Source organism: Hermetia illucens, chromosome 5 (assembly GCF_905115235.1).
Source record: "Hermetia illucens chromosome 5, iHerIll2.2.curated.20191125, whole genome shotgun sequence".
NCBI lineage: Eukaryota > Metazoa > Arthropoda > Insecta > Diptera > Stratiomyidae > Hermetia > Hermetia illucens.
Window position 1 is genome coordinate 32,480,385 of NC_051853.1, and position 23,177 is coordinate 32,503,561.

The following is a 23,177-nucleotide window of genomic DNA, read 5'->3' on the forward strand; positions in this document are numbered from 1 at the left end:
GGACATAGTAGTCCGTATCCGCCGCTGGTCGTTTTCCAGGCTGGTTTTTGTCCACGGCAATATTCCAAATGCATAAGCCAGTGAAGGGATAGCGAATATATTCAATGTGCTAATTTTATTGTTCCCCGAGAGATGCGATTTCAGTACCAGCTTTACACGTCGCAGGAATTCGGAATATCTTTCAGATCACCAACTCGAGTATGGGTTCCTTGCAGAATTCCTAGGTATTTGTAGAAGTCCGTCTCGATTATAGCTTCGATGTGAAGGCTACCAATGCTCTGTCCGACATGCGGCTCGTGATGACCTTTGCGAGTGGCTTGGATTCGATACTTGTCTAATCCAAACTCCACCCGAATATCACGGCTGAACATTTCTACTATTCGCAACAGACTTTTAAGATGGTCGTCAGTATCAGCATACAACTTGATATCATCTGAGTACATCAAGTGTGTCAGTTCGCACTTAGCACATAGGTCATACTTTATTGCAAAACCATTATTATTATTATTAAATGAATACTTCCTAAATATTATTGTAAATTTAGAGAACTTTGCAGAGATGCAAAGATTGCTCACGTTTGTCCGTCTACACCTTTAATTGTGGTGCATCCAATTTCAGGAAGTCCTTGTTGGGGTTGTACTGCACGATGTAATCTGGTGTAAAAATGTTAATTTGCGTGATATAATGCAATTAAATGAACTGAAACATGTCATTACGAATGAATACTATAGACAGACGTCGATAAACATTACTTGAATAGGTGAAAGTGGACAAACTGCAAAAGAAGAGATCCATGTCATAATACATACGTGATCGCATTCTCATGTGCATAAGAAGGCTCAGATACACAAAACTCCTCCACATCATCAATCAAATGGAATTGTCTTATCTGGCCACTTATTGCATTATACAACGACGCCGTAAAAAGTGAAATTTACTAAAGCGGAGATAAACAATTAAACAATCGTTAATAACAATTACAGCAACGAACGTCGATGGGCGAATTGAGCGGAAAAGCCCCCGTGATTGAAGTCCCTGCTCGGGAGCATGGCAATTGACATAGTGAAGGCAGCACCGCGGTCCAGCCACGGTAGACGCTGCGAGGGCTACTTCTTATAACGAGATAAAGCTGGCATAAATACGAGATCTGCCATCGCCTTTGGCGGATGTCGATATGCGAGCATAAGAGCGCATTTTTTCGAATGCCTTTCATATTCGATACTTGCGTAAGCGATTACAAGTTATGAAAACTTACAAATCGAACATTCCTCCTTACAACCAATTAAAAAATGTCCGGCATACCTGGCACCAGCAAGTCCATAATGTAAGACGCTTTGTGTGCTCCACAAACGTACAACAACAGGTACAATGTGGCTGGAGCCTGAGCCACCTGAACCCGGGGAACCAACGTTTTTCAAATGATTTCTATAATCTCGGCAAGTGCAGAAGTCGCCAGTTGATCTGTAACACATTCGGAAAGTGGCGTCATTGGTGGTACCTGGCTGCATCGCGCACAGCAGCCGACCTGTTCGCATTCACATATTTTCACCTGTGCACTGATCACGAATGATTGTGAGAGGCATTGATTCAATTATAGAATGAAAAGCTGCTGAGGCTATCAATTTAAATAATTGCTGTCACACTTAGAGCAGTATGTGGTCTACTTTATGAGCGCTGCATGCCTCGCAAACCGGTAAGGTACCACCGAGGAAAGTGCAGGAACAATTGAGAAACCAGCAATGTCGGTTCGTGTGGGATAAGGAATGAGGAAAACACGAGCAAACTATTCCAAAGAAAATTGTATAATTTGCTCCAAGGTAATGTGTTTAATTTGTGATTGGATTTTTCTTGCGAGTTATAGGCACTGTCGGTATTGTCAGGTGAATAAATAGGAATTGAATTATTTTCCTGAGACTCCTAATCCTAATCCGCCAAGTTCAAAAGCAAGAGGAAATCAACTCAAGTAACTTCACAGGATCGTCTCTGAGATAAGGAGAGCATTGGACGATAGAAACTATTGCTCAGTGCTCTTATTGGACGGAGCCTACGCCATCGACTTAGTGTGACACAGAGGTAACAAGAAGTTGCTTCCAGCATTGTTGCATCGGATTTGGAATCTTTTCTATTGGGGCACTTTCACGATGTAATACAAAAGCGGTAGCCATCTAGCACCGAAAGTCTACCTCATCCACACTTAGAATCTGTCAACTGACCCTAACCTGATAACCTTAACATTTGCCGATGGTGATATGTTGTATCAAAAAATTTACAAATCCACTTAGGACGAATTGGAAAGTGGTTTAAAAAATGGAGAATTTGCATGAGAGAAACTAAGTATTATCTAGAAAAGGTATTCTCTATCATTCATCCGGCTTGATACGCAGCAGAAAATATTCAAAACTGATTCTTTGCAAACTGCAAATGTCCAGAACATACCTTCAGTCTAAATGGACTGCTATAAGGTTCCTACTGTAACCGAAAACAAGTCGGGAGACCGGAAGCTGGACGCTTCAGGTACCAAAGGTTTTATGTATTTCTTAGCACGTAGCACGTAATATATCCATATATTATATTATGTGAGAGTATCCACTTTCGGGTGAAATTGGCATTCACAGTCTTCAATTTTCAAAGAAGCAACAACTTTGGCATATTATAACTTTGTTAGTAATAGTGCGATTTCCACCAAACTTGGTAAGATCATGCTCTACATTATAACCTACATTATTGCGTGGTGCTAGGATGAACTTAAGGGGGATTTTGCAGCGAATAACTAGAAACTATAGTATTATTATTAACTATTATTAACTTTGTTTGAAGAGATGTGGGTATGGAAGGTATTTCGGAGCCCAGGCACCATATAGTGGCAGCCTCCTGATTTTTTTCAGATTTGTCGGTTGGGTATTTTCTGAGAATGGCCCCCTTAAAGAAATGATCACTTTCAACCCGCCGCCCTCCCCACCTTTTCAACAAATGTCAAAGCTAAGACCGGCTATGTACTAACCGAGACCTTTAATTTGATACCCCACATGACTATATTTGGTGAAAAAAAATTGTACACCCCCCTTTTGCATGTATGTGGACCCCCCTTAAATTCGACGTAAAAGGATGTAACTTATTGTATGCGTGAGCGTTCATAGTTCCCATCTTTGTACCAAATTTGGTGTCAATCGCTGTAACCGTCTTTGAAAAAAATGCGTGTGGCCCGATTTTGTGTTTACACAAAACCTTAAAAAGGTTCTAGATGCTGCGAGGAAATTTACCAACAATAAGATCCAAACAAATCGGCATACTGGAAGCTGGGTACTTCCGGTGTAAATGCTTTGTGTTCATCTTGTGTAAGGAATTTCCTATTTAGGCTTTCCCATTCGTATATACCTGCAGATTGTTTTGAGTTGGGATACAGCATTCTATTTTCTCTATGTAATACGATTTTAATAATAATAATAATCGTTGGCACAACAATCCATATTGGATCAAGGCCTTGAAGTGTGTTAGAGCACTTCATTCAAGACCGTAACGGTACACCACAGTACACTGTGGGAGGCAATGTGGTCAGCATTGCGCTCGCCTGAGATTATTACCCTGATTTGACTCAGGTACTCATTCACAGCTGAGTCGACTGGTGTCCGACATCCAATCACGATAACAAATTCCTCTGCCCCCAGCGAGATTTGAACCGCGACCTTCCGCTACGACAGCCCAGCGCTCTAACCACTTGAGCCATCCGGACACATGATTTTGGGGAAAGATATTCCGTCTCGTAATGTCCTTTTTTTACACGGAAGTGAAAAATCTTAGAAAGACAAGTCCACTTCAGCTCCACCGCGTGAATGTCCGAATTAGAGCGGGCTCGTGTGGGATTCGCACTCACTAAAAACCACCACGGAATATGGGTCCAGCCCCAGGCCTACGGGATCACCATTTAGGTGGTTGCAGGTGGCTTTCCCTTTAGATGCTGGTGCTTTTGCTCCTCTCTGCTTTCCCACTGCTTTCTTCCTTCAGTAACTCCTGCAGTATTTGTAAAAATGCAGAGGAAAGAGTAAGCCAGTTCTCCTTCAACCTTAGCCATTCCGCTACTATATTTTCCGAGTTCACGCTCCTGGCCAGTGCTTGGTTCAGATTCCTTTTCCCCATTGCGAACCTTTGGCAGTGAAACATAACATGCTGCCTGTAGCAACCACCGTATTCCATGTGGACCTGAGTCATGTAGTAGATGGTCTCTCCATGTTTTCGCTCAAGCCTGTGCGCCCTTTCGTAGCCTCGTCCCATCTGCGTTGCCAAAGATCATTCGACTCTAACTTTACCGCTTTACTGCGTTTCGTGTGCCATCTTGCATGGTAGAGCTCAGACTCATTTCATTCGCCAGAATGTCGACCCGCCCCACCAGTGCTGCTTCATCTGATGTGGCTCTAAAAGCGCTGTACACCCACAAGGCCATCAGCCAGTAACCCGGCCAAATGACTCTGCCCACATAGGTGACACATAAGGCAGAATGGACTGCGTCATCCCGACAGTGTTTCGCCTTCAATTTTCAACAAATTTTTCCATGTGCCATGATAGCATTCGGCTTGCATACTCTAAAGCTCAGTTTGGAATCAATCATCACTCCCACATATTTTAGAAGACAATATACCCACCGACTTCCTCTCTCTACATTCCGTTATTAAGACCGCTTCCGTTTTCTCGTCCGCCAAGCTCAACCCGGATTTTTCTAGTCAGGACTTTAGCGCTCTCATAGTTTACATCATGTAGACTTCCATACCCTCTAGGTGCTTTGATGGAACAACTACAGCAAGGTAACCCGCAAAGCTGACAATTATAGTCTCTTCTGAGACGGGAGGAGCAAGCAGCTCATTATACGTGACATTTCACAGCAGGTCCTATATGGCACCCCAGCTGTGACGATTTACTCTTTGAAGCACTCATCTAGCTCATATCGGACAGTCCCCTTTATCGGTATATCGATAAATATCTGGGGACACTAGCGCCAGTTCGCGGAGTTAAATGCATTTTCGACTTCCAATGCCACCACGACACAGAAGCCGCCAGTAATCAGCCCGTCTTTTGCCAGATTCACCACTATGCTTATTAAATCCACCGTAGAGTCGGCGCGCCGAAAATCATACAAACCATTGCTGCTTTCGACAATAACTTTTACTTTTTCCACTGATCAGGGAATACTCCCTCTGTTTTCTCGAATGTGTTAGCGAAAAGGTTGGGTCTAGTCATCCCTGTCAGCTTCAAAGCTCTGTTTGCGATGCTATCCAAAGCTGGTGCGTGTTAAATCTAGTTACCAAAAAATTGAGTGAAGTCTCCAGAGAACGGAGTACTGTCTCATATGATGTAGCATTTGTCATTACAGGGTGGTGTGAATTGACATTTTGGAGAGATGTTGAAGAAGAGGGAACCTAAGGGAAACTTTAGGTGAAACCATAATACCAATCTATTGTTAAGAAAGGATGTAATGCAATTATATCTATGGCAGCATCTAACTCACGAGTTTAAAAAAGGAGCGCTGCGGGCTAGGACTCTCTTTAGAGGTTATGCAGTTTCATTCGGCATAAAACATGGAATCGACAATCAGCTGGACAATAAACAACTTTGTAGCATATAAGTAATTATCGTAACCTAGACGTTATAATACCAACTTTCCTACAAAAATAGCAAGGAAATGTTGTTCTTTAGCCACTGGAGATTCATTTAGCTCCGACAGGTACCATACACGGTCAGATAAGCACACACGATTTTCATGCCAAAGGCAAGCAGGCGTGGTCATAAGAACGTGAATGACGCTATGCTAATTAGTCTTGCTCCTTTTGCATTGAAAACACTACAGCATGTCCTAGACATCCATTTAATTCTGATTGAAGAAATATCACTTTTTCTGATTCTCAGCGCTCTTAAAAAGACTGCTTTTCAACGAATAATAAGCGGACCATCTACAACAAGAGGTAAACCTGAGCTGACTTTCCGTACATAGAAGAGGTATGTAACAATTCAAATACTAAATCCTCCTAAAAAGTACTAACCAGAATAGGATTGAATGGGTGTGCTGTGCAATGGATAGTATCTGTGAGTAATACAATCAAGAAGAGCCAGTCCATTGGAATTGTAAATAGCCATTAACCATGGAAGAAATCTTTAGCAAGCAGGGGCGATTTAAAGAGTACAATGCTGGTGATATTGGGATAAGGGATATTTTTCCCATTATCAATCATTGTAAATGAACGAACCAGTGAGCTAGGCTAGTCTGCATAGCCCTCGTTACTGTCAAAAGTGGAAAATATTAACACCAGCCACCAGGTGCTGATTCCAGATGACAAAGATACATAACTTGTCTGATGCTGCGTTTATGCGTAGTGTGTCTGCCTGTGCGATGATTGATCCGGATGATATGCAAGTCTCACTTTTTTACTTGGATGTCAGTTCAGCTTTGGCAGCTGAACTTTTTGCCATGCCTCAGGCCATCAAGGTGACTTTCAGGATGGGTGAGGAGAAGATTGGTATCATTACAGACTGTCTCCATACTTGTAAATTACTCAAAACAAAGTACGCCATTGCATCACCTAGTGGGTAAAATATCTGACATCCTTTTTGAATCTTTGAATGTTCTATGGTGCCCGGCGCACGCGGGGCACCCATTAAATGAACTCACCCATGTTGATACCCGTGAGGCTCTGGACTCTAGTCCCACAAGTTTGGTCGAACCCTCCCCTGTAGATGTTCTGAAGGCAATTCAGGAACATTCCTATGGAGAGTGGGAGGATACCTTTTTGGCAATATCACATGTCAAAGGACCATTTTTCTCTAATATTCACGCTGCTTTACCCATAATTCAACCAGAGGCTGTGCGTACGCTTACAGCTTCCAAAGAAATATTACTGAAACGTCTTCAGACCAATCACACAAATAGTATAACAACGTTTTTCTTAAAAGGTTTTGAAACATGCATGGTTAGAGAAAATAACGAACACATGATCTTCGAGTGTAAAGACTATGCCCGGTTTCGGGTTAAGTGTAGATGGGATAATAAGTTTTTTTAATTTTCAGCAAACCCTTTTGAGTAGACACCCTTGCACGATTGCTAGAGTCAGATTATAACCCATATAGTTTCAGCTTCTTCGTGGCACGGCATTTCCTGCCATCCCCATTCCTGTTTCTTACATTGATCTATCGTTACCCCTCGATGCTCCAATGGCTAGTAGAGTCGCGGAGAAGTAGCTGATCTTCACGGTGTCAGATACCTTAAACTACCGAACAGCCTATTAGTGTACGTGTGTCAAGTTGCTACCGGCTTTCTGGTCTGGGCTACGGACTGTTCAGATGGAGGATGCAGACAATTTTTTAGTTCACTCGAAGAAATACTGAAGCTTCGTTTGCCGGACCGCCGGACCGATTCTACAATGCATCCTATTCTCCCGGGTCTCATCTTTTTGTATATTAAAACTTATAATGCATCCCTAACCGAGCTTTGAAACTGGCAGTGAAGACTAGGCCCGACCTTTTCGCCAACACCTTCGAGGCGTGCCTAAAAGAAGGAATATTCCCTGCCCAGTGGAAAAAGCAAAAGTTGGTGTTGCTTCCGAAGCCTGGCAAGCCACCTGGAAACCCAGCGTCGTATCGTCATATCTGCTTGTTGGATACAATGGGGAAGATGATGGGGAAAGTCATCTACAACAGACTGCCCATCGTCGAAGCCAGCAATGGTTTGTCGGAACGCCAGTTTGGTTTCCGACGCGCCCACTCTACGGTAGACGCAATTGGCATGGTGGTAAACCTGGCAAAAGGTACACTGGTTTCTGGCGGCTGCTGTGCCGTGGTGGCGTTGGATGTCAAAAACGCATTCAACTCGGCCAACTGGAATAGAATTAAAGGGGCGTTGGCTGACATAGGTGTCCCCGGATACTTAGCGAATTTGGTGGAAAACTACCTCTCAGAGAGGACTCTCTGGTACGGGACGGATGAGGGCCCCAAAGAGTACATTGTCACAGCCGGGGTACCACAGGGATCGGTACTTGGTCCCCTGTTGAGGAATATCATGTATAATGGGGTGCTTGCTCTTCCCGTCCCAGAGGGGACTACGATTGTCGGCTTTGCTGATGACCTAGCTGTGGTTGTTGCAGCAAAACACCCAGAAGATGTGGAGGTTTACGCAACGGAAACAGTGAGCGCGGGAAAGTCCTGGCTAGAAAAGGCCGGGCTGACCTTGGCGGACGCGAAAACGGAAGCGGTCTTGATAACGAAACGCTGGAAAAATAACACTGTAAAAGTGGAGGTTGGTGGACATACGGTCGTATCAAAGCCGGCTATCAAATACCTGGGGGTAATAATTGACACCAAATTGAGTTTTAGGGAACACCTAGAGCATGCATGCCAAAAGGCAGCCAGTGCCACCACGGCACTTGCAAAAATGTTGCCAAACATTGGTGGACCGAAACATTGCCAGAGGTTGGTACTAGCTGGAGTGGTGCGCTCCATCCTGCTCTACTCGTCGCCTGTGTGAGCAGAGGCGCTTGCAAGCTCTCAGAGACGGAAGCAGGTGAACTCGGTTTACCGGCGGATGGCTTTGAGGGTTTGCAGTGCTTTTAGAACCACATCAGATGAGGCAGTATTGGTGGTGGCAGGCATGATCCCGGTTGACATTCTGGCCAAAGAAATGAGTGTCCTGTACAATGCCAGACATATGGAGGGGCATACACAGCGTAGAAATGCGGCAAGGTCAGAGTCGCATGCTCTCTGACAACGCAGATGGGATGAGTCTACGAAAGGTCGGTGGACGCACAGGTTCATTCCCAACATCAGGGTGTGGCTTGCGCGAAAACATGGGGAGACCAACTACCACATTACCCAGTTCCTCGCAGGACACGGTGGTTGCTACAGGCAGATCTGCACCGCTTTGGGTTGGATGATTCTCCGAACTGTCCCAGATGCGATGGCATACCGGAGGATCCAGAGCATGTGATGTTTCACCGCCCACGATTTGCGATGGTGAGAAGGAGCTTAAACCAGGTGCTGGGCAGGAGCGGGACCCCGGAGAGCTTGGTTACTGAGATGCTGGAGTCCGAGGAGAAGTAGCTTGCGGTTAGCTCCGCAATCATCCAAATGCAGGAGGAGTTGCTGAAGGAACAAAGAAGGAGGAAAGCTGCAAATAGGAGAAGGATGAGTGCCTAAGAGCAAACCTACCCCGCGAAGTAATACCTGAATGGTGGTCCCGCGGGGCTGGGGCTGGAGAGACCGGGGGTGGTTTTTAGTGGGTGTGAATCCCACACGCGCCCGCTGTAGTTCCGCCGTTTGGGCGGCGGAGCTGCGGCGGACGTGTCTTTCTAAGATTTTCCACCTCCGTGTACGCACAAAAAAAAAAACAATCATCATCACCAACTACGACAGCGACTAAGAAACACTAAAATGCATCATCGTGTGAATTAATTTTTTCAATCTTAGTATTATCAACTCAATAACGACTAAACATCCATAACTTTAAAACATTAATGACTAATACTTGTTAAGCACGTGCCCAGTCTGTTCGGGCAGGCTTTGACACTTATGTATGTGTTTGTAAGTGAGTTAGTTAATTAAGAAAAGAATCAAACTTAATAAATTCCTGTTTGACTGTTTTTGGCTATGCTATGATTGTTATCTTTCTGGTAACATAGGCTAAGTGCCTGCCATCAGTTCTGTTGGTGTACTTTGTGGGTAGAATCGGGTCCTGTTTGGACTTTTAGCCAGTGAGGTTGGAGGAATCTTGGGAAAAACTTTAAACGTTTATATCTCCGTTAATATTGAGAATTTCGCAAAAAGGAGCTTACTATTGGGGGAGGGTCTGAGCTTTAAAATGGTATATAAGTTGGGGGGTGTGGGTGCCTGGAAAATTGCCGATTTTTGGAGGAATCTTGGGAAAAACTTTAAACGCTATATCTCCGTTAATATTGAGAATTTCACAAAAAGGAGCTTAATTCGTGATCACTAATATAGAGGAGATTTAGACCTTGAAAATGGTATATGGGTTGGGGGGTCTATGTAGTGCGAAAATGGCCGAAAAGTGGAGGAATCTTTTGAAAAAGTTTAAACGCTTATATCTCCGTTAATATTGAGAATTTCGCAAAAAGGAGCTTAATTCGTGATCACTACTATTGGGGGAGGATCTGAGCTTCAAAATGGTATATAGGTTGGGGGTCTGGGTGCCAGGAAACTGGCTGATTTTTTGAGGCTAAACTGAGAAAAAATTGGCTCTCCTAAAACAAAACTCGGACAACAAGCCAAGTGCAATCCCAGCACGGTCCGGAAAGAGGGGAGCGCAGTGGCGAATAGTGTAATGTTGACTTGTTTGGATGTCAAATTCGTTTCCATGAACGTAGAATAAGAATGGGCGCAATCTAGCATGTCCAATGAGATCTGTTTACGATAATCTTTTTGAAGAAGATTTAGCTCTTTTGGAACAAGTCTATCAACAAATTGACCAAAACCGAACGAACTGATTCGTGAGACATATTGGAGTGTCGTACTACCACTCTTAAGCTAGAATATTGGTTTTAAAGCACAATATGCTTCACTTCATCAATGTGTTTATCTTTTGCAAAGGTTGATGGTCGCCCAGAACGAGGCAAAATCTTCAACCAGCCCACGCCTTCTTTGAATGCCTTGTACCGGCCGTAGACTCGCGTTTTTGATAAGACAGAACCACTATAACCTTTTTGTAGCATTTTTAATGATTCCGAGCACGAAATTCCGTTTGCTACGCAAAAGTTAAAGTAAGTTGTCTGTTCAATCTTAATATTCATTTTAAAAATCATGACGCACTATCGACATATACTGATTCAGTCAACTGCTGTAAACAATTGCAAGATTATTTGCAAATAGTGCACGATAATTAAGTACAGTGTTGCCAGCTTGTAAACAACATATGTGAAAAATCATTAGTGCGGTTTATTTAAATTACAAATTCCAGGTACTTTTTTGACAGAATGTATTTCGCGTTTCTTCAATGGTCTTTTTCTTGTTAGACACATTTATCAATTGTGTATCTTTTCCTTCTATTTTATGAGGATTTTAGGAGCATCTTCTTGGTTCTTGGTTTATTGACGTAAGGAGGACAACTGCTAGGAACTTTCCGCACCCTTTTGAATTAACAAGCATAGTGACGTACAAATGTGCTAATTTCAAAGAATTAACACTCAAGTCTTGACAAAGTTGTGCAAACATAACATTCTTAGCCAACATTCCGGCCATAAGTCATGTTCAGGAAGTTTTTTGACCCCCTAACTTAGATAGGCTCATCGCATCTTTTATGAAATTTATGTCTTACTACGAAAAGTGTTCAACTTTCTTTATCTTTGTGTCTAGTTCAGTACTGCCGAGGCCATTGAGGGTTTGCAATATTTATGACAGATTTGGCTCTAACGTCTGCGCAATCACGGATTATAGGTATCTCCTCTGTTTTAATGCTTGACCACCAGACTTTAACATAATTTTTTACTAGGCATCAATTCGATGGTTATCTCTGGTTTCTTCCGGAAAAATTGGAAGGAGAAATGCGTGTGGGTGATATCAGCTAAACCATATATTCAGGTTCAGGTGTGAAAACTTATGAAGACTTCCTGATATGAATATGGCTCAATGGACGAAATACAGATAGAAAATTCTGACTAAGCCGGAATTCCAGCAATGTGTCAATACAATTTATGGTTAAATGTTCTGCTGAAACATTAAGTGTTACTCCATTTCTTGGTTAACACCAGGTCGAAAGGCCTCACCCAACGACTTATTACTTTATTACGAAGGGGATTTTGCTTTCCCGGAATACTTCACCGGATATTTACTGTCTATACCTAGATTAATTTTTTGGAAAATTGATAGGGGTCATAACTACCTTAGCCGTAAAAACGATAGGTTTTCCAGGTAACCACGATTTGTTGTTCTGGACTTCTTAGTAGTGAATTTTCGTAACATCTGGCATGGGTCCCATTACACACATATCGGAGACATGTAATGCATCCACCTTCTAACAACAAAGTCAAGTATTTGCTCAATACTATCTGAAACGCAAATCTAAAATAAAGAAACCAAGTACAGGGACATTTGCGTTAGTCATCGAAAATTAACGCCACACTTAACCTTCCCCATCAAAAACATTCTAATCTTTCCCTTCTTCAACCTACGACCAGTTACAACTGTAAACCAAACGAAATAGTACTAAATCAACAAAATGACCAGCAATAAATAATTATGTAAGGAACCGACCAATGAGTTGCTTCGAGTGACCATTGACTTGGGGGTCTGAGAGCTTTCTTTGTTTCACGTCTCGGAATTGTTAGTAATTTTTCCCACAGTGCAGCAAATGGACGCTTACGTACTATTATTTATAGCTCCAGTGACTTAGCAATAATTATGGTTGTTATTTGAATGGAGATAAAATTCGATATGTTTATTTTATTTCAGCTCCATTCCCATGGCTGTGACGGTGTTTAATCATTCATTTTGCAAACAGCTGGGATAAATATTAGCAAGTTTGGATGATTGATTTTCCCATTTGAATATTGATGAGGTTGTGCGTTAGATACTCAGTTTGGATGTGGGTTAGAGATTCTGTGTGAATTTTTAAGGTCCACGATGGAAGAGAAAAAAAATCAGAGATTTACTGACAATTTAGAAGTGTCTACCTTAAAACCGCAAAGTATAATATAAATAGATGTGTTTCCATTAAAATGTATGAGAGGAAAACTACTTACCCAGAAACGGAGATATTCAAGCTCGAATCAAATCCATCCAGAGATATTCATTGGCCGGCTTTGAACATCTGAAATAAAAAATGAAATAAGATTAGAATTTAAAATGTCTTTCATTTATTCGTTCGGATTTTATGCAAATAGTACGCAGCTCCAGCGCATAGGAAAGTTGGGTGCCAAAATTAACCCATGGGAGAATGCACGATAGATTGAACAAAAGGAATCCCAGAGAAAAAAAATCAATCGCAATCCAGAACTCTCATTATTAATTCCAGTCGCATCATCTCCCCTACATTAAATTTTTTTCATTTTCGTTCGTTAAATGAAAAAAGTCGATATGCAAAATACATATTTAAACAATTAAATTTAAATAATAAAAGCGCACAATGTATGCATATTATTTATTGGGAAAATGTTGTGATCAGAAAATAAATTTGAATGGACCCTTCTCAATACAGTTTTGAGTAACGCGCAATTCGCGAGCTATTCGTTATCTTTCAGATACTTTTGTCTATTTGAATTAATAATGGCGAATGATAAATTGCCAAAAGTAAATCAGTTCAACCAGGTGAAAGATGTTTTGAACTTTCCAAATCAAGTTATTAAAATCGTCGATTTATTAGTTTGCATTTTATTTGACTTTGATTATCATTAATTAGCTTTATGTGAACTGTCATATCAAATTTTTCAAATATTTTTTGCTTGTCCGTTGGCTTTTGAAATGTGCATAGAAAAGATTGCGGGACGATAAAGCCAGTGAACCAAACGGTATTTATATCATTTTTTGTTAATTTTTTAATAGCGGAATGAAATAAAAAATGAATTTTTCTATCGAGCAGCACAAAAAGTTTGTCTGTATAAAAACTGAAATAAGAAACTTTGCTATTTTTATTATATTTATCAAATATTTTTTTAACTTTTGGCACATATCATAACTGTGTCTATCACGTCATCAACATTAATCCATTGAATGAATTTCAACTTACGCTGATTATTTCCGAGAAACTAGGTACCAACGTTTTATCTTTAGATTTTATCGAGCGAATCGAAAATGATATAAAATGAAATGTTTATACTTTCTCTTCTAAGCATTCAGAATGGGAACTAATAATTTACGGTAAAGTGAATTTGAAAGAAAACTTCCTACTCGTTACTAGCAAATAAAGCCTCTGAATAGTATCAAGTTGTAGCACACATCAAATAGCAACCATTCACACATTTCAATTTTTATACGTTTTTGAAAATATTATATACAATATTTTTTTTGGGAAGGGTAGGTTAATGCATTTGCGCACAGTGTTAGACTTCTGCAACGATACATCATGGACTACCAACTAAACACCTCCCCCGTTGTCGTTTGTCACATTACTTCGGGTTAGCCTTCCCGCTCTCCCGCTTTGAGCAGCCTTGAAGTCAGAGAATTCCTTTCACCAACGATAGGGGAGAGGGAAAAGGGGGCTGTTAGTTCTTAAAACCCCATGCCAGTCGAGCTTTATCTTCTTTGCAACCAGAAGAACTCGAGCGTAACACCCAACCTGACCGTAACAAGAAACAAGTCGGGGAACCGGAAGCTGGACGCTCCAGGTATGAACGGTTTTGTGCACTTCTTTCATAAAGGCATTTGAGTGAGCATTTGTCCCATTAGTACCTAGCACGTAATATATGCATATGTTATGTGATAATATCTACTTTCGTCTGATATTGACATTTAAAATCTTGAATTTGCAACGAAGCGACAAATTTGACGTATTATAACTTCGTTAGTAGTAGTGCGATTTCCACCAAACTGAGTAGGATCATCCTCTATATTTCGAAGCCTAGGCACCATGTAGTGGAAGCTTCTTGTTTTTTTTTCAGATTTTTCGGCTGCGTAGATTCTAAGAAGGGCCCGTTAAATAAATTATCATTTTCGACCCCCCACACTTCCCACCTTTCTATCAAATGTAAAAACTAAGACCGGTTTCGGAAAGTACCCATTTGATACCTCACATGACAATATTTAGTGAAAAAAATGTACAGTCCCCTTTTGCATGCACGAGGACTCTGCTCCCCTTTAAAAACGACGTCGGGTAATGTATGCGTGAGTGTTCCCAGTTCCGCTCTATCCATTGCATTTGATGTTAATCGCTATAACCGTCTTCGAAAAAAATGTGTATGACAGACAGATGAACAAACAAACTATATCGTAATCGGTTAATTCCGAACATACGAGTAAAGATGTGGACTACACGAAACCGTGGCGAGACAAATTACGATTTGACACAATCCTTAGGTGGACATGGTGGGTGCAGAAAGTACCCCTATAGGTTCGGTTTGGATGAATCGCCAAATTGTCCTATATGTCAAGGTGCAGCAGAAGACGCAGAGCACGCTTTCTTCGTCTGCCCAACAAGAAACCTCAAGAATGAGCTGGGGTCCTCGTTAAGGGTGGAAAATCTCTTAAGCTATATGAAATCGGATACCGCGTGGAATGTAGTAGTTTGAGCATTGAAACGGATACACTAACGGCTAAAGGAAGCAGAAACTGAACGGAGGCATAGAAGCCAAGCTAATGCAACTAACAACATATAAAGCAAAAGCAGCAATTCCATGAACAGTTAATAAACTGAACAGCCCCGCGAAGTAATACCAGAATGGTGGTCCCGCGGGGAGTGTGCGGAAAAAATATCATCATCAACGGCGCAACAACCGGTATCCGGTCTAGGCCTGCCTCAATAAGGAACTCCAGACATCCCGGTTTTGCGCCGAGGTCCACGAATTCGATATCCCCAAAAGCTGTCTGGCGTCCTGACCTACGCCATCGCTCCATTTTAAGCAGGGTCTGCCTCGTCTTCTTTTTCTACCATAGATATTACCCTTATAGACTTTCCGGGTGGGATCATCCTTAACCATACGGATTAAGTGACCCGTCCACCGTAACCTATTGAGCCGGATTTTATCCACAACCGGACGGTCATGGTATTGCTCATAGACTTTGTTGTTATGTAGGCTACGGAATCGTCCATCCTCATGTAGGGGGCCAAAAACTCTACGGAGGATTGTTCCCTCGAACGCCGCCAAGAGTTCGCAATTCTTGTTGCTAAGAAGCCAAGTTTCCGAGGAATACATAGGGACTGGCAAGATCATTGTCTTCTACAGTAAGAGCTTTGACCCTATGGTGAGACGTTTCGAGCGGAATAGTGTTTGTAAGCTGAAATAGGCTCTGTTGGCTGACAACAACCGTGCGCGGATTTCATCATCGTAGCTGTTATCGGTTGTGACTTTCGACCCTAGATAGGAGAAATTATCAACGGTCTCAAAGTTGTATTCTCTTATCTTTATTCTTCCCGTTTGACCAGTGCGGTTTGATGTTATTGGTTGGTTGGTTTCCGGTGCTGATGTTGCCACCATATATTTTGTCTTGCCTTCATTAATGTACAGCCCAAGATCTCGCACCGCCTGCACGATCTGGATGAAGGCAGTTTGTACGTCTCGGGTGGTTGTTCCAATGATGTCGATATCGTCAACATAGGCCAGCAGTTGGGTGGACTTAAAGAGGATCGTACCTCTTGCATTTACCTCAGCATACGGATCACTTTCTCGAGGGCCAGGTTAAAGAGGACGCATGATAGGGCATTCCCTTGTCGTAGACCGTTGTTGATGTCGAATGGTCTTGAGAGTGATCCTACTGCTTTTATTTGGCCACGCACATTGGTCAGGATCAGCCTAGCCAGTCTTATTAATTTCGTCGGGATACCGAATTCTCTCATGGCCGTGTAAAATTTTACCCTGACCGTTGATCTATGTTTCACAAAATCATGCTGCTCTTTGACAGTGAGGTGACCGAAGTGCGCGGTCAACCAGTCGTTGACGTATCTTTCCAGAATTTTGGAGCGAGAGGAGAGAAGAGAGACGGGGCGGTAGTTTACAACAAAAGAAGGGTCTTGAGAATATGGATGATAAGGGTCTTTCCAGAGATGGGGAAAGTGGCATTCATCTAAACTTTTGTTGTAGATTATACTCAGGGTAAGAGAAATGTGTTTTCTACAGTTAAGAAGGAAGAGGTTAGGAAGCCCATCGGGACCAGGTTTGACATTGGGATCAAGATTACCAATGAGGAACTCAACCATGGAAGGCGTAAGGGGAGAAATGGCCAGAGATTCGGAGCAGTCTGCAGTTAGAAGAGGCGTAGAGAGTGGAGGGGTCGAGGGAGGAAATACGGAAGAGAAGTAAGTGCAGAGAAGGTCACAGGATTGTTGTGGGGAGTTGGCAATGGAGTCAGCAAAACTAATAGAAGAAGGGAGAGATTGAGTGGGATTACGAGAATCGCGAGTGTGAAATGCGGCCAAGGGCGGCTTCGACGCTCAATAAATACCTTTTATGCGCTTTTTTGATTGTTGACTTCGCAGTATAGCGCATCTTCTTAAAGTGAGTTAGGTCGGCGTAATTCTTAGAAGCTCGAAACTTCTTCCGCAGTGCATGTTTCAGGCGAATGTTATTAAGAATCTCTGTTGTGAACTTAGTTTGGTACGAACGTAGGCAAGCAGGAGAAGAAGGAAAATCGGACAGAATGTTGTAAAAGGTGTTTAGAGCTTGATCGCATATTGAGTTGCTTAATATATGTACCCAGTTGAAAGACGCTAAATCTGAGTTCAGACCGTCAAAGTTGGGTTTGCGGAAGTTGAACTTAGTAGATTTACGCTCGGTTTTGGAGTTTGAACGAGGGAGCTACCCTTCAAATTCAAACGCGGAGTGGTGAACGTCAGTTTTGACATAAAGAGAACACTAGGGGAGTATGGAAAGGAAGAGATCAAGAGTGCGGTCCAAGGAGTTTTTGGTGGTATTGAAATTCAGGACAGAGCAAGTGTTCATAAAGAAAGAAAGTAGAAGGGAAGAATGGGAAAGTTACTGGAAGGAATTGAAGGCAAGGATAATTAGACCTGTGGAGCTCCGCAAACGAAGCAAGGCACGGGAGGGAATCTGACAGTAAGGAGTTCAGGAAAACTGTGAAACAATTCTTCATACAGGTGAGAAGGGCAAGGACAGGGGATGTATACACAAGATACAATGAACGGGAAGAAGTTGGGCGGGGAGACACGAAGAGCAACACAGTCAAAAGGAAAGCCAGAATAGGAGAAGACGAGTTTAGTGTATCTTTTATTACAATTAGGATTCCAACGCCGGAGAACTTGCGAAATGCATCCCGGTTCCTGTTACAGGGGAAACTTGGGCACCCTTCGGGGAGCTCGGAGTTTAACATGCCATCGTCAAGCCAGCTTTTGGAGATACATATAGCATGGTGTTTCCGAGCCAGCGCGGATAAATTAAAAGCCTCTGATAAAACAGACGGACAGTAAACATGAATCCAGTTATATTGCTTGGCGAGGGAGGCCAAAATTTGCCCGTGAATTGGAGCGCTTGTATAGCTTGATGAATACACTTTTATGCCAGAAAGGAAGGTTGTCGAGGACGTTTTTATCTTTTGTCAGTTTGACGCAGGACAGAGAAGAAAGTAAACCAACTTTGCTTTTTATGTACATCGTCCGTAGAAGTTGCGAACGCTAGCCTGGAGTTAAGAAGCGGTTTAGATGGGGACGCCACCTTTAGCCTGAGGCTGCTGGTATGGGTGGATGAAATGCCAGGATATATGACCGCAGCAGGAAGTGGAGCTTCGTTGGCGACGGGAACGATGTCAAAAAGTGGAGCGGCTGTGTTCCGATTCGTGATCTGCTGAGGAGGCAGCGGATATTGTCCCGTTGAAGGCGCGATGGAGCGAGATCAGAATCGGAGGCACGGTGGACCGTAATTCGTCGCATACAGGCCGCTAGGGGGTCTAGAACCAATTGAAGCAACGCTGATGTAAAAAGATCCCAAAACTAAAGTTTACTTCGGTAACTATCAATATCATTGCTGCAATTGACAGAATTTTAGTTGATCGTTCGTCTAGCGAGATTACTGCGATAGAGGTCCATAGCCTGGCCTACGTTGCAGCTGCCATGGTTATTCGTCTCAATAATCAACACCTTGAAGCGAATAGCAGAGATATGCACAGGAGGACTTCACTATTCTAGAATGGAGATTGACCGTGTCACGCAAACACTTCTTGGAAATCCTTCACCAAGACTGCAGGTATGCATTGACAACATCATTGGAAACTACCATCTGTCTAATGATATGCCAATCGCAGAGATCATCGACGCACTGAAGCCGAAACTTGCAATATCCTTCAATCACTTACCGCAGGTATCAAAAGAGCTTTCTGCAAACGACAGACAACACCTTGTTCTTCCAGAACCAAAGGGGATTTTATAAACATCTCAGGCAGGCTCTCAAATCAGGCAGACGACTTCTGGAGAAGTGTTTGGAGCAGTGTAGCTCCCTCACCTTATGCATTCATGCAAGACCTTCCCCGAAATGACCATATCTGACGTACTGAAGTCGACGTACAAGCAGCGCTTGAAAAGGCAAGCAATTGGAAGGCAGAGGAGTTGATGATTCACAACTTCTGGCCGGAGCGGTTCAAGAGCACTCACAGTGTATTGGCAAATCATTGTAATCAGATAATTGCCGATCCGAAAATAGTTTCAGAATATTTGACGAAGGGAATAACTTTCCTCATCCCCAAACAACTGGGTGCCTCTTGTTCTTCAAAATGTTGACCAATTACTTGTCTTACTACCCACCACAAGGTCCTCACTTTTCTGCGCGGACATCTCAAAACATCATGATGTTTATAAATTGATAGCTGAGGAGCAAATAGGATGAGCAAAAGGTTCCCGAGGCTGTAAAAAACAACTTACAATCGATACGGTAGTTGTAAAGCATGCTGTTCACCAAAAACGAACTGTTTGGAAATTGAGCCTATCATTTTAAAATTGCGCTTGAGTATTCATGGGACATCCACACGCTCAACGGAGCCTATCCACAGCAGCTTGTAAAGTTTGAATAGAATGGACACAGCGGAAATGTTTGATTTCGCGAGGACTGAGTAAAAACGCTTATCCGCTAGCCTTATTCGTCTAAGAATTTTGTCGTATGGAAGGTCGTGGCTCAATGTCACTGGTGGCAGAGAGATTTGCATCGTGATTTGACGTTGGATACCAATCGACTCAGCTATGAGTTTGCGCCTGAGTCAAATCAGGGTAATAATCACGGTCGAGCGCAATGCTGACCTTATTGCCTCCTACAGTCTCCTATAGTGGACTGTTATGGTCTTCAAAGAAGTATCCTAACACACTTCAAGGCTCTGATTCATTTCTTAAGCAGCTGTTTTACTGAAGACCATTTAGTTTTGAAGCCATCTTAGTATTCACCAACGGCCCATTTTCAAAGGTTTTGTCAGCGTTTTGTAATGACGAACACAGCAGTGTTCTTTCTGACATAACGGAAATAGAATGGTTTTGCACCAGTCATCAGATATTTTATGGCAATCAACTTGTATAGGAGAACTGTCAAGTATGCCCCGCCCTTTTTCCACCCACCGAAGGTTTCTTGTATCTCTGTCTAGACAGATTAAGGTAGTCATTGCAAATATTAACCCAGGTGATTCGATTCTGCACGAACTATTTTTGCTACTTCTTTAAAGATCAATACAACATAGGTTTTGCTAAAAAAAACAATTCAATGGTAGGCATGACAAACATAAAAAAACCTTTAAATCAAATCAAACTTGGCAGATTAGAAAAACGAAAACAAATTAAATCATCAGAGGTGTCAGCCTCATCTTTAATTGAAATGTTAGAGATAATATATGTATATGTATATATATGTGGTCCAAAGCTCCCACTAACAACCATTCATGGAATAACCCAAAACTGACCACAAAAAAAAAATACTTCGGCTGGGATTTGACATATCACCATATTTTTTGAACCCACAAATTACACAAACATCAAGCTACCCAAAATAGATCAAAAACACGTCACGCTCTGAATTGGCCATTAATATCGCCGTTGAAACTCCATATCCCCATAAAAAAAAATTTATACAATACACACAATAAAATATGGAATTTTTATCAGTAAGAGAATCCATAAAAATTGATCATTTGCAATAAAAATAATTTTATTATGGTCTGTGTTTGTTTTTTATGCTGTTGGCTGTTAAATTTGTTGATCATTTGGATGCTCTGTTGAAATCACAACGTGAAAAAGTGAAGGTAAAAAATAATATTACGTTAGATGTACAGATAATTTGACACGGGTCGGTCGAATGGCGAGAAAGTTTGATTTAGTGCTGAATGGAGATTGGTGAAGGTGTCAGGGTATTGCTCAACTGTAACTCTATATCCTTTAAATTTGAGAAAATCTAAGTTTTCAGCTGTCCATTTTTCACACTGCTGCATTCACAAACATCGTGTGAACTGCCCAATGGTTTATTATTCTGTAAAATATACGTCGCTGTTAAAGCTTTGTCACCTCTAGGTTAACTTGTTTTCACCTTTCTGTGCGGTTTTATGAGACCCTAAATCATTTTTATCGAAAACTTGCATTGAATGTCGATTTCGGTTGATTTCAGTTGAAATTGATTTGAATAATGATGCGGTCATGCTATTCCCATGTTTATGCAAATTTAAACGGTGATAGCCTAGCATCTGCTAGAATAGCGAAAATTAGAATAAAATATTCTTTTTTTATAGCCTCGCAGGCTGGCACACATATCAGATTACCAGAAGAAGTACGAACTCTGTTATGCCCAGATACAATGTACGAAAATAGAGGTTGGCAGCATAGTGTCTGGTCCCTCGGCAGTATGTAAGTAGGCTACTATTCTACCTTGGGCTTAGTTCCCTCGGCTCCGCTTTCCTCGGTAGTTATTTCTCCAAGAATATTATAAATGATGAAAATCGTCTTAAGTGAAATTCCCGGCATTTATCGTATATCAAGCGTTTGAGAAATGATAATGGAAGCTAAATTTCGTGTTCTAGGTATGATAAATAGTGAACGAGGGGAGAAGAGGAAGGATATTAGCATATTTCTCGCTTATCCCAGAAAAACATTTTATTTTGCATTCGATCAATATCGTTGTCTACCAGTTATGGGACTCTCGCACCTGTGGAAGTATAAAATCACGACTCTTCCGAGTTTGATCTCCATATTTTTTGGCAAAATATTATTCTACTTAAAAATGAAACCCAAACCCCATTTGTTGATTTCTCAAGAAGACAGTTCCAAGGCCATTTCAAAAAGAGGAAAAATTCCGTCACAGCCTGTAGAGGACAGTGTTTCCTTTGGCTTATAGAAACCGTTTTGCTGGATTCAAGAATACACTTAAATTATTCCCTCTTTATGATAAAGGGCCATTAAAAGGGATAGCAAGCACGTCTCAGATAGGAATGGACTTCACTACAAGATTTTTGATTGGTCTCTGGAATGTCCGCACGCTCCACGCCAAAGATAGCAGAGCGTCGACTCCTCCAATTCAATATAGGTCGTTCCCGCTATCAGGCTGCCGTTCAGCAGTGTTTTCTTACTGCGTAAACAACAGAAACCTTAAACACGAGAAATGGGTCTTTACCTCTGGCACAGACGAAATTATTGGTCTCGTTCAAAAAGACCTGGCCAAGTTCGGAAACGCGAAGGCGGATCGAGCGATACATTGGAGTAACTAATGGTGCGTTATGACAAAAGGAATTCCAGCATTGCGTTGGTCAGAAAAACAGCAGCTCCTGTAAAGAGCAATGTTTTCACTATCGGATACCACATCATGAAAAAGATTGCAAGTAATCGCGCGTCTGCCTATGGTCCACTGTGGGACGATGACGATAGGCTACTCATTCATTATGATGAGCAGGTAGAGATTTGAAAGGAGCACATTACCCCAATTCTCTTGAGGTGGGGTTCTACCACTTGTAGATAATGCAAGCCAACGTAACATGGGGATATGCATACTCCTCTAAATAGAGGCAAAGTCGTCTTTCCTATCATCGACCACAAACGTAGCAGACTTTGACAGCCTGGGCACTGAAATACTGTTCACAACCTCTGAAATTTTGGAAAAGTCGAAGAAGAAGGAGATGATCGATAAGATTCCTAAACTTTCTGCTGTCGCAAATATAACAGCTAAAATAATCCTGGAACCCATCAAAGAACATATCGAAAGCTTGACAAAGAGGTAGTTGGTTTCGGCTGTAATTCAATCCCTTCAGATTATTATTGGCTAGTGTAGGTTACGAGAAGAAACGTATGTGAAGTGCTCTATACAGAAAGGCAAAATGCCAGAGCTGTATTTTGTCACCGATACTCTCTCTATCACTGGTCCTTCTTGCTGTCTTGGATGGAAGACATGTAGGTGTTGAATGGACCACGTTATGTTTCCTCAGACATCTCGACTACGCAAGTAGGGTCAGCCTAAAGGCAAGCAGGGTCAGACTGACCCATCAGAAGATGTGCGTGCATGGGCATGCCTATGCGCAGGCCGGGTAGAGGGAAGTAAACGCCCACCCGTGGATAAAAAAAAAGCTCAAAACTTGGTGAC

The 23,177-nt window shown here is 42.1% G+C and overlaps 1 protein-coding gene across 2 annotated transcripts in view; it reads right to left on the reverse strand.

Moving 5' to 3' along the window:
* LOC119657969 (centriolin) overlaps nt 1–23,177 on the reverse strand; it is a 154,973-nt gene that overhangs the window by 109,924 nt on the left and 21,872 nt on the right. For both annotated transcript variants that reach the window (XM_038065179.1, XM_038065180.1), the window contains exon 2: nt 12,726–12,793. The gene's annotated coding sequence lies outside the window, so the exon portion shown is untranslated. The remainder of the gene's footprint in view (nt 1–12,725; nt 12,794–23,177) is intronic.